Raw genomic sequence first — 12,370 nt, 5'->3', positions numbered from 1 at the left:
CACATTCAGGTACAAACTTAGGGGTCTTTTACTAAAGCTTAGCTCAAGTTATCTTCAGCAGGGCCTATTTTATTCCTATAGGCCCTGCTGCAGATAACTCGAGCTAAGCTTTAGTAAAAGACCCCTAAGTTTGTACCTGAGGCAATGGAGGGTTAAGTGACTTGTTGACCACAAGGAGCAGCAGTGGGATTTGAACTGGCCTCCATTTCTGCCTAGGCATAGCTCAGCATTAAATATCTGGGTCTAAATTTGCTGGTGATGGTCAGCATTAAAAAAACTGCCCACTGCTAGCTGAATATTGACTCCATAATGCCTTTGAATACAAGTTTAAGGAAATCTCTATTAAAGACCATGATAATGTCACTTTATGGTGACAAAGTAACTGCAATCCATATTTGAATTCATGAATGTACAACTCTGCTAAAAGGTAGATTTTGAATCATGTGAGGCCCCACTTTCCACAGGAAGTTGAGGTAGGAATTGGGAGACATCCAGGGTGGCACATTGAAGGTTCCCAGAATATTTGATAACATTTTATGCTGAATGAGGAGTTTCTTGTAAAATATGTATTAAGACAGTGGAAACATCATTGCACAAAGCTGGAGGTCCTAAAAAAGATCAGCATTGTGTGAGACCTTCATGTGTGTAATTACCTGAAAATACATGTGTGGGTGCCAGATTTCAAAAAAGATATAGAGGAATTAGAAAAGTTCAAAGAAGAACAACCAAAATGACACAGAGAGGGGAGGGGAATAGGAGAGGGGAGGGGAGGAACTCCTCTCATATGAGGAAGGCTAAAGAGGTTAGGGCTTCTCAGCTTGGAAAAAAGATGGCTGAGGGGAGATATGATTGAGGTCTATAAAATCCTGAGTGGTGTAGAACAAGAAGTGAATCGATTTTTTACTCTTTCAAAAAGTACAAAGACTAGAGGACACTCAATGAAGTTACATGGAAATACATTTAAAACAAATAGGAGGAAATATTTTTTCGCTCAACGAATAGTTAAACTCTAGGACTTGTTGCCAGAGGATATGGTAACAATGGTTAGCATATCTGGGCTTAAAAGAGGTTTAGACAAGTTCCTGGAGGAAAAGTCCATAGTCTGTTATTGAGATAGACATGTGAGAAGCCACTGCTTGCCATAGGCTTGGTAGCATGGAGTCTTGCTACTATTTGGGTTTCTGCCAGGTACTTGTGATCTGGACTGGCCACTGTTGGAAGCAGGATACTGGGCAGAACTGTTGGTCTGACCCAGTATTGCTATTCTTATGCTGTTATGACCACACATACAAGAGAAGCTCTTTATGGAAACAAGTGAAAGCACTGTTTTTGTTCTTAATTTCTGAGGTGATGTTAAACAATGCTGAGGTAAGCACAATTTCCCCCTCCATCACTGGTGGAGACTCCAGTCCCAAAAGAATATGTACCTGACAGTTATGCTGCGTTAGAGCAAGTGTAAATGTCAAAGAAAAATTTAAAAATAAACGTGTATTGCCATTGTCAAATGGGAAATGCACGTGGAGTTTTTTGGACCTTCCCAGATTGCACTCCCTTAAAATCTGTACATCCCAAAGTGTCAACACATGGAAATAGCAGCACATAAATTCAAGGGGTAATATTCAGCATGGGGCAGCGGAATTTATGCTGCTGACAACCACAGGCAGGAAGCCTGGATATTCAATGCCAGGCGATGTCTGGTTCTGGCATTGAATATCCAGTTACAGTTACTAGCTGATATTCAGAGCAGTGCGTGGTTAGCTTGGCGGATAAAGTTAGGACAGCCTTTTTCTATTCCACCATACCCAATATCTTCCTTCTCTCCCCTACTAGTCTCCAGTCCTAGAAGTCCAGCATCTTCCCATCCCCTCACCCTTCCCCTCCACCCCCATGGTCCAATGCCTTTCCTATTTCTCTTCCCCTCTCCACTCCTTTCTTTCACTCTCTGTAGTCCAGCAACTTCCTATTCCCCTCCCCTCTCATTCCCCTTCCCTCATTGCCTAGCATGTTCCTCCCCATTTCAACAGTAGTCAGCAGCTTCATGTTCCAGACCTCCCCTGTCAAATACCCCCCTTTTCTTTTCCCTCCCCATACTTTATTATTGCTACAACCAACTAGAAATAGTAAACAGCAGTGCTGGGCCTTGCATTCCCTGAATGACTGTTGCAATTCCGCCACATCTTGGTAACAGGAAGTTGTGTCAGAAGTGATGGAGACAAATCAGAACTGCAGTGCATGTATGAGATATCCATGGGCAAGTGTTGCTTTTTACTTTGAGATTTCAACCTGCCCATTAGCACACAAATTTACATCTCTCCAAAGATGATAGAAATTTGTATGTGCTTTCTAAGAGTGTCTTCGCATATAAAATGCTCAAGTACATTGTAATTTCACTCCCACCCTGCAAAAGTACACTTCTGGGAATGCCTACGTGCCTATTCTCTTTTAATGTGTGTATGCCCCATTTATATCTATAAATGCCCCCTTCCAAATGTAAAACAGGCCATACATCCAGAAAAAGCTTTATAAAATCACCCCCCCCCCCCCCCCATGTGTACTTGCATATTTTATAAAGTTTTCCCTTGGATACTATATATGGTGCCCAAAATTGCATCTTGAAATTTGGCACACATCAGGCATATTCTGTAACTGTGTGCACAACTTAATTGACAAATGAGTAGCTAATTAGCAATAATTAGGCTCTAACAATCAATTATTTGTGCTAATTGGCAACAATTTGAATTTACATGTGCATCTTTGTAGTTTATAAAATAATGAGTGGAGTGGAACGGGTAGACGTGAATCACTTGTTTACTTTTTCCAAAAATGCTAGGACTAGGGAGCACACAATGAAGCTACAAAGTAGTAAATTTAAAACAAATCTGAGAAATATTTCTTCATTCCATGTGTAATTAAATTCTGGAATTCATTGCCAGAGAATGTAGTAAAAGCAGTTAGCTTAGTGTGTTTTAAAAAAGATTTGGATAACTTCCTAAAAGAAAAGCTCATGAGCCATTATTAAGATGGACTTGGGGAAAATCCACTGCTTATTTCTAGGATAAGCAGCATACAATGTATTATATTGTTTTGGGATCTTACCAGGCATTTGTAACCTGGCTTGGCCACTATTGAAAGCAGGATACTGGGCTTGATGGACATTTGGTCTGTCCCAGTTTGGCAACGTTTATGTTCTTATGGTATTCTATAAAGATGCACGAGTAAATTTTATGCATGAATCTGAAAAGGGAAGTGGCCATAGGAAGGGCATGGCTGGGTCAGGGGTGTTCCTAGAATTTGCATTCAGTGGTGTAAATCCTCGCACTTAAAATTGGGTGCAGATCCTGGCGCTCAATGCTAGTCTATAAATGGCACCCAACTTTGAGCGCTGTTTATAGAATAGCATTCAGCGCTTATTTTTTTGGTGCTCAAATTTTGGAGCCATTTCTAGAATTTAGTCCTATATGTGAATGGCACAACTCTATCCTTGTTCTGCCCACTATGCCCTAGGAATACTTTATGCAGTGCATGTGTAGGAAGACACCTTCTATTGGTGTATGTATACAGCTGTACAATGTTATAAGACCCTTTTTTCATGTGTATAACATGCTTTTGCATGCTGCAAATGCTTTATGAACTTGTCCCAAGATTTCCTGGCAGGTTTTTTTCATGTAACTTACTGATATATTAGGCAGTTATCTTCTGTGTATCTTACTAGGAACCCTAGATATAAGGCCACTTCCAATTTACTCGGTCCTGATATGCCAGACTATGGGCTCAAAACTGTCCGACATGCATGTTTCGCCTGCTAGGCTGTGTCAAGGACTTCCCCTGAAACATTAAACAGAAAAAAAGTCTCAATTCATTAGGTATGAGGTGTACTTCTCATACAAAATGACTAACTCCTTTCGCTAACTATGAGATATAGGATGAATAGTTAGCGAAAGGAGTTAGTCATTTTGTATGAGTAGTAAAAGTACACATCACACCTAATGAATTGAGACTTTTTTCTGTTTAATGTTTCAGGGGAAGTCCTTGACAAAGCCTAGCAGGTGAAACATGCATGATTTGAACCCCTAGTCTGACTATCTATAAAGATAAGTGTTTAAAGTATTGAAATCCTATCAAAATGATTGTATAAAAGCCAATGAAGATTTTGGTGCCAAATATATTACCAAAAAATAATTATTGGTGAATGAGCACTACTGAGGCAAAAAATGAAATAAATGGAATAAATTGAAAAAGCAAGAAAATATGGTAGAGATAAGTGTATGAGAAACAATTGGCATATCTATGACCGAGTAAGTTGGAAGAGGTTTTTCTTCATGGCAGTTTCCATTTTGGTCCTTTCAGGTTTCTGTAGTCACCTCCAGTCCCTATGGGGGACATGAAGGTATATTTTGACTGCACTAGATAGGACAGTTTTACTTCATAAGCCAATTATATGTCAGTGACATTTTTTTTTTTTTTGTATGTAGCTACCACTGCACAGGCATAGCTTTCCTATATATTAGCTTCTTTATTTTGCTTTATTTAACTGATTTTTACTAACACTAAATTTTCAAGCTAATTCTTTTTATGCCTGTTAATTGTTGGCATGTCTTTTGTATCTGGTAAATTCATAACTTAAAGGATGGCTAAGACACAAGCCTTTAAACTTTTCACAAGTGCTTTACTTTATATATTCTTCACTGCCTACTGCCACCTACTGTTGTATTACTAATATTGCAGCCTGATCCATTTTATTACCAGACTAGTAGATAATTCTACCACCTGATAGTAAAACCATTTAACTAGCTAGGAACAGCTCCTGGCTAACTATCCAGCAATATTCAGTGGGAGATAGCCAGTTACCTCCTGCTGAATACTGCTGGTTAGTTGCTAGTGGATAGCCAGTTATTTCAAGTGATATAACTGGCTATCTGCCGATATTCAGCACATCTCTGGATAAGTTCAGTAGGTAAATTAGGCCACCAAAATAGCTGGAAATATCTTTGACTGGTTTAAACTTAGCAGGCCAGTGCTGAATATCAGTTTGGCTGATTAAATTTAAACTGACCAAAAAACACCTGGGTATTCAATGGGCCGGCTTTGAATATATAGGCTCAGAGCCGACTGCAGGAAGCGGCCAGGCTACTTCCCATGGTCTGAATATCAGCCCCTAGTATTCATTATTTATTTTAAGTTCACAGGAGCCAAATATGCTAAATATTTTTCCAGGAACTTGATGGGTCCTATATATGTGAAACTGATTAATAATCATAATATAATCTTTTCCCTTCAGAAGATAAAACCCCGACAGCGTTACTCCCAGATATTCAAAGCCAGGAACTGTGTGAGATTTGGCTTTGTATATCTGGTTATTTTTAAGCCGACTTAATAACACATAGCTGCTTAAGTCGATATTCATCACTTAAGCGGCCATGAGTTACCACATAAAGAAAGCATAGACATTTATGCATTCCCATTTCTACATTAACCCTGGCACTTAAGTGCTGAATATCAGCACTTAAGCAGCCACGTGCTTACTCTACTCCTGTAATGCCTCCAAGATAGCTGGCATTGTGTTTGGTGCTAACCACAATATTCAGTGGCATTTAGCTGATTAAGTGCTGTTGAATATTAGTGACTAGCCCTAACCAATCGATTTAAGCAGTCAGTGGCCAGATAAATGATTTTGAATATCAGGCAGTCTATACATAAATTGCTATACATAGAAGTGGGTAGAAAGATTGTGAAGGATTTTTATGTCCTTATAAGCAGGAGGAGAAGACAATGGCAACTGATTATTGGGCTCATTTTCGAAAGAGAAGGACCCCATCTTGCGACATAAATCAGAAAATGGACGTCCTTCTCGCAGGGTCATCCAAATCGGTATAATCGAAAGCTGATTTTGGATGTCCCCAACTGCTTTCCGTCGCAGGGATGGCCAAAGTTCAAGGGGGTGTATCGGAGGCGTAGTGAAGGCGGGACATAGGCATGCCTACCACTAGGACATCCTCGACCCATGATTGAAAGAAACAAGGACATCCCTGTCGAACACTTGGATGACTTTACCTTGTCATGTTTTTCTTACGACCAAGGCACAAAAAGGTGCCCAAAATGACCAGATGACCCCCGGAGAGAATCGAGGATGACCTCCCCTTACTACCCCAGTGGTCACTAACCCTCTCCCACCCTCAAAAAACATCTTTCAAAATATTGATTGCCAGCCTCAGATGTCATGCTCATGTCCATCACAGCAGTATGCAGGTACTTGGGACCAGTTTTAGTGGGTGCAGTGCACTTCAGGCAGGCGGACCCAGGCCCATCCCCAGGCCCGCCGAGAGCCAGAGCCGGGCCCGGGACAAGGCCGCCCCAGGCCCCCCCACCCACCCCACCCGAGGTCGTCATCGCCGCCGGGCCCCCCCACCCGAGGTCGCTGGACCCCCCTCCACCCGCTACCGGGCCTTGAACTAACTTTAAACGCCTCCTTACTTTCCTTTCACCACCTTCGTGGCAAGCAGCAGCAGGGCAGACCTCTCCTTCCTTCTGTGCTCCGCCCTCGCGGACGTTACGTCAGGCGAGAGCGGTACACGGAAGGAAGGAGTGGCCTGCCCTGCTGGTGCTTGCCGCGAAGGTGGTGAAAGGAAAGGAAGGAGGCGTTTAAGGTTAGTTAGTTCGGCAGCGACGGCGGGCGGGCCTGACTGCGGTGGCGCCGGGCCCCCTACGGAGGCCCGGGCCCGGGGACTTTTGTCCCCCCTGTCCCCCCCCTCTCGGTGGCCCTGCCCATCCCCCCTACTTGTTACGTTTGTGGAGGAAACAGCGAGCCCTCCAAAACCCACCACAAACCCACTGTACCCACATCTAGGTGCCCCCTTCACCCTTTAGGGCTATGGTAGTGGTGTACAGTTGTGGGTAGTGGATTTTAGGGAGGGGGGGTTGGGGGGCTCAGCACACAAGATAAGGGAGCTATGTTCCTGGGAGCAATTTATGAAGTCCACTGAAGTGCCCCCTAGGGTGCCTGGTTGGTGTCCTAGCATGTCAGGGGGGCCAGTGCACTCCAAATGCTGGCTCCTCCCATGACCAAATGGCTTGCAAAGTCTAGGGACAACCATCTCTAAGCACAACCAAATTTCAGGATTTGGGCGTCCCTGACTGTATTATCGACACGAAAGATGGACATCCATCTTGTTTTGAAAATATGGGTTTCCCGCCCCTGGATTGGGACATTTTGCAATGATGTCCAAATTGAAACGAGGATGTCCCTTTCGTTTATGCTCCTCCACGTCACAAATGTTGTAAAGATGCACCATCCTTAATGGGGATGGTAATTGAATTGTGCCATTTCCTGTGTCATGTATAGGAATGTTCAATTTGTTCAGGTGAGTTTTAGCTTTTTTTAATTACAAAAGCAATGTGTTTGAGCATATGCACTCTTTCAGAAAGTGTGCACTCATCAGAAATAATGTGCACTATTTCCTAACAAGATATACTCTTTTGGAAAGAATGTGTGCTCTTTCCTGATAGTAAACCCATGCATGCACTATTCACATAAGGATAATTCTTTGCACATGATCGGTAAAGAGTGCATACTATGTGAATACTGCACACTCTGCACATAGTTCATGCTCTTTGAGGCTGATATTCAGACAAGCATTGAATATCTGGCTCACATTTGGCCAGTTTGACTGACAGGCCAAGCAAATATTCAGTGCTGGCTGGACAAAAGTCAAACTGGCCAAAGATAGGACTGTCTTGCATGTAGCCAAATATGGCCTCTAAAGTTAAGCAAGGAGGTGCTGAAAATTGGCGGATAGCTGGTTATATCGCTTGATATAACCTGCTATCCACTAGCTGCTATCTGGATTCGGTTCTTGTGTTGTCCATTGTGTGTCACGACTGTGGTCGTGATCCCTCTCTGACTCACCTTATTTCCGATGGTCAGTTGCTGAGCTGGCTACTGCCTGCATGGTTGTTTCTTCCCTGTGTGTTTCAAGCCTCACTTTGGGTTCTGTGTATTTCCTGCCTCTGTCCTGGTTATAAGGAAGTGGTGCTCCTTCATTCATTGCCTTTGCAATTCCAAAGGTCTCCAGGTTAGTCCATGTGCAGTGAAGCACTTCTGCCTTGTTTATTGTCTGTGTGCCTGTGGGCACCGGCCTTGATTTCTTGTTGCTTTGTTCATAGCCTGTTTGCCCGTGGGCACTTCTGTCTTGATTCCTTGTTTAGGGTGTCTGTGTGCACTTCTGCTTCTATTCTGCTCAGTCTGCTTGTAAGCTAGGTTCAGCCTTCAGCCATAGTTCTTTTGTTTGTCTGTGTGGGTCAGCTTGTGTCCTGCCTAGTCTGCCTTGCTTGTTCTAGTCCCCTCTACCTTAGCTTCAGCCATAGTTCTGTTGTTTGTCTGTGTGGGTCAGCTTGCGTCCTGCCTAGTCTGCCTTGCTTGTTCTAGATCTCTCTACCTTAGCTTCAGCCTTAGTTCTGTTGTTTGTCTGTGTGGGTAGCTTGTATCCTACTTGTATCTACCCTGTTTGTCTTCAGCTCCAGTCCCCTTCCTGCTTGTCTCTGCCCTGTTTGCTTTCAGCTTCTGTTCCTGCCAAGCTTGTTTGAAAATCCTGAATCCTGCTTGAGTATCCTGAATCCAGTCCAGCCAAGCCAAGTCCATTCCAGCATTTGGATCCAGCCAAGCCAAGTCCGTTCCAGCATTTGGTTCCAGTCCAGCCAAGCGAAGTCCGTTCCAGCATTTGGTTCCAGCCAAGCCAAGTCCGTTCCAGCATTTGGTTCCAGTCCAGCCAAGCCAAGTCCGTTCCAGCATTTGATTCCAGCCAAGCCAAGTGCTTCCTGAATCCTGTCCAGTCCTGTTTGGGGGGTTTTGCCTCCTGCTGCCGCTTGATGACAGTAGGTAAAGGGCTCACTTTGTCCCAGAGTTCGTGCCTGTTTGTTCAAAGCTGGGATCATGACATTGTGTTTAGTTACCTCTGTCTTGCCTTGTTGAGTCTGTTAGTTTATCCTAGTCCAGTCTGTTCTGATTCCTGCCTGTGCCAGCCCAGGTGATTTGTCTGCCAAAGCTCTGACTTTTGTCCAAGGGCTCACCATTCCTGACAGTTGTGACAATTGGAGAGTCCTGGGATAGGAGGTAGTGTCCTATTGTGGATTAAAAACTGGTTAAAAGATAGAAAACAGAGATGATTTAGAGATGGGAGTAACTAGGATATTATAATGCCCTTGTATCATTCCATGGTGCGACCACACCTTGGATATTGTGTTCAATTCTGGTTGCCGAATCTCAAAAAAGATATAGTGGAATTAGAAAAGGTGCAGAGAAGGGTGACAAAAACGATAAAGCGGATGGGACGACTTCCCTATGAGGAAAGACTAAAGCGGCTAGGGCTCTTCAGCTTGGAGAAAAGGCGGCTGAGGGGAGCTATGATAGAGGTCTATAAAATAATGAGTGGAGTTGAATGGGTAGACGTGAAGCGTCTGTTTACTCTTTCCAAAAATACTAGGACTAGGGGGCATGTGATGAAGCTACAAAGTAGTAAATTTAAAATGAATTGGAGAAACTTTTTCTTCACTCAACTTGTAATTAAACTCTGGAATTAGTTGCCATAGAATGTGGTAAAGGCGGTTTGCTTAGCAGAGTTTAGAAAAGGTTTGGACGGCTTCCTAAAGGAAGCCCATAGACCATTATTAAATTGGACTTGGGGAAAATCCACTATTTCTGGGATATGCAGTATAAAATGTTTTGTACTTTTTTGGGATCTTGCCACGTATTTGTGACCTGGATTGGCCACTGTTGGAAACAGGATGCTGGGCTTGATGGACTTTTGGTCTGTCCCAGTATGCCAATATTTATGTACTTATGAGATGGTAATTGGCTACATGAAAATCCATCATTCTAACGCTATGGTTTCACTGTCCTTCCTGAAGAACCTGCACTACATTTTGAGAGAGGGGCAGCTGGAAGGTAACTATTCTTTCTATATCCTCAACAACCACAGTCTGCAGCTACTATGTGCCTAAAGTCAGCACAACCTGACAATCAAAAAAGAGAAAATGCACTTTGCATTTAATCCCAAGCTCTGTTTCCAAGATCTACCACATGAAGGAAGCAACAGGAACTAAGGGGTATTAAACGAAAGAAAGCACAAACCCCTGTGCTTTCTGTAGAGTAAATGCATGTACATGTCAGTCACGGGCATCTAGAAACAGATGACTGAACACCAATGTACTGAAAATTTGCTGAGCACGCACAATAAATAATGTTGTTTTAAAATTGATAATATGGTTCAGACTTTGTCCATAACTGTCAAGGTGTCATTAATAGGTGGGTGGTGATTGTGAAAGCTAACCTATGTATGATTTTCTCTCCAGTTGCTCTTCACCAGATTACATTTTCAGGAGTATTAATTATGTTGTGTTGCCTGATGTTCACCTTTATGTCTATTTTTTTATTTTACTGTAATTGTCCTTATATTCTATTAAACTATAAACCACTTTGATATTAACTTTAAAGGAAGTATATCGAATACATAAATGTAAACCTAAACTTGGTCCATTTTCTGACAATTTATTTTAAACCCCATGTATAGAGGTTGAAAACCTGAATATAGCCAGTCCACTATTTGGATAGATGAGGTGGCGCTGAATATATGTATAAGGTGCTCACCACTACTTAGTGGCAATATTCAGCCATTATTGAGGTGATTCTGTAAGAGGGCATTTCCTTCTAGGCATCCTGATACCGCGTGGTGAGATCCTACACTATTCAGGCATCTGGACTCATGGATTTCATTATAGAATACTATCTTACCCCAGTATTGGCACATCTACATGTGCACGCCCCCAGTTACACCAACTATAGAGCTGACATAGCTCAGACACCTAAACGCAGCAAGAGCATGCGTTACCTACACTAATCTGTAGCAGCCCTGCCCTTGACCCCCATGCTCTGCCCCCTTGCATTTACATTCTACGCCACTTTGGTGTGCTGTTACAAAATAGTGCTTAGTTGCTTTACTGCCACTTATATACGTAGTTGCTGGTATTCTGAAAATTGAGGCAAGCAGATGGTGTGTAAATGACTAGCTAAAAGTTTTAATTTAATAATGCTTTTTCTAAGTTAAACTGCCTAGTTATACAAATTAGGACTGAATATCATCATTATCCATAGAGTTGATCATTCCACCCTTGTTCTGCCCTAACTCCTCCCTAGCATTGTCTATACTGTATCACAGTGGTTGAGTGGTGCAGCTACGGGTGGGCACAGGCCCACTCTGTATGGCCACTCAAAAGAGTTTCAGCGACAGCTGCCTCGCTCCACTCTCCCTCTCCTCTATCCTCAGAAACTGCATTTGCCGCCCCCCCCCCCCCCCATTCATGTCCCAGCAACTCTCCCCTCCCCAGTCTAATTCAGCATCTTCCTGGGTGGCAGCAGCAATGCAAATCCACTGCCTGTGTCAACCCCACTGGCTTCCCTCTGCCATGTCCCATCCTCGCTGATGTAACTTCCTGTTTTCTGTCTAGTGGGATGTGGTATAGGGAAGCCTGTGAGGCTGGCACAGTCAGCAGATGTGTGTTGCTGCTGCTGACCACAAAGATGTTGATGTAGACCAGGGAAGGAGGAGTTGCCAGGCCGGGGGCTGGGGGGAGGGAGAATGCAGGATCTGGGGACAGAGGAGAAGGAGAAAGATCCAGGACAAAGGAGGGGGGGAGTTTCCTTGGAAGGTCTACCCATCTTATCTGTGGGCCCACCCAAAATGACAGCTGAAAAGTCACATATAGGGGTCTTTTTGAACATTAACCTATGTATGTTTTGGCTCAGTTACTACCACCTTCCCTGTATATGAAAAAACAGAGGACAGCAAATAGTGAGGTCCTCAAATGGGGTGCAAAGAAAAGGAGCATGCATGTCCCTTTAAAGGTTAGGGGAGGGAAAGAATGCACTCCTCTGGTATCTAAGCCAAGCAAGCTAGCTTTATACACAGAGCAAGACTGGGTGGAGTTAGGTTCATGTTCTACCAAATTACATGAGTCAGGAATTAGCTAGGTGAGTGGTCCAGAGGAGTCGGGGAGGGAAGTGTTAGTTCCTCGGTGCAGCATATAAACCTCCTTGGGGGAAGAAGTGACCTTCACTTCTCACAGGCTGTAGGGGGAGAAGACCTACAGCTTGTGAGAAGTGCAGAAGGACCAGTGGCGTACCAAGGGGGGGGGGGGGCGGTCTGCCCCGGGTGCATGCCACTGGGGGGGTGCCACACACCGGTCAGCTTCCTTCATTTTCATGCTCCCTCTGCCCCGGAACAGGAAGTAACCTGGTCCGGGGCAGAGGGAGCATGGAAATGAAGGAAGCTGACCGGCGTGCGGCACCTCCCCAGCGGCGTGCACCCGGGGGGGGGGGTTC

Source organism: Microcaecilia unicolor, chromosome 4 (genome assembly GCF_901765095.1).
Source record: "Microcaecilia unicolor chromosome 4, aMicUni1.1, whole genome shotgun sequence".
Classification (NCBI taxonomy): Eukaryota; Metazoa; Chordata; class Amphibia; order Gymnophiona; family Siphonopidae; genus Microcaecilia; species Microcaecilia unicolor.
Note: the sequence above shows the minus strand (reverse complement) of the source record.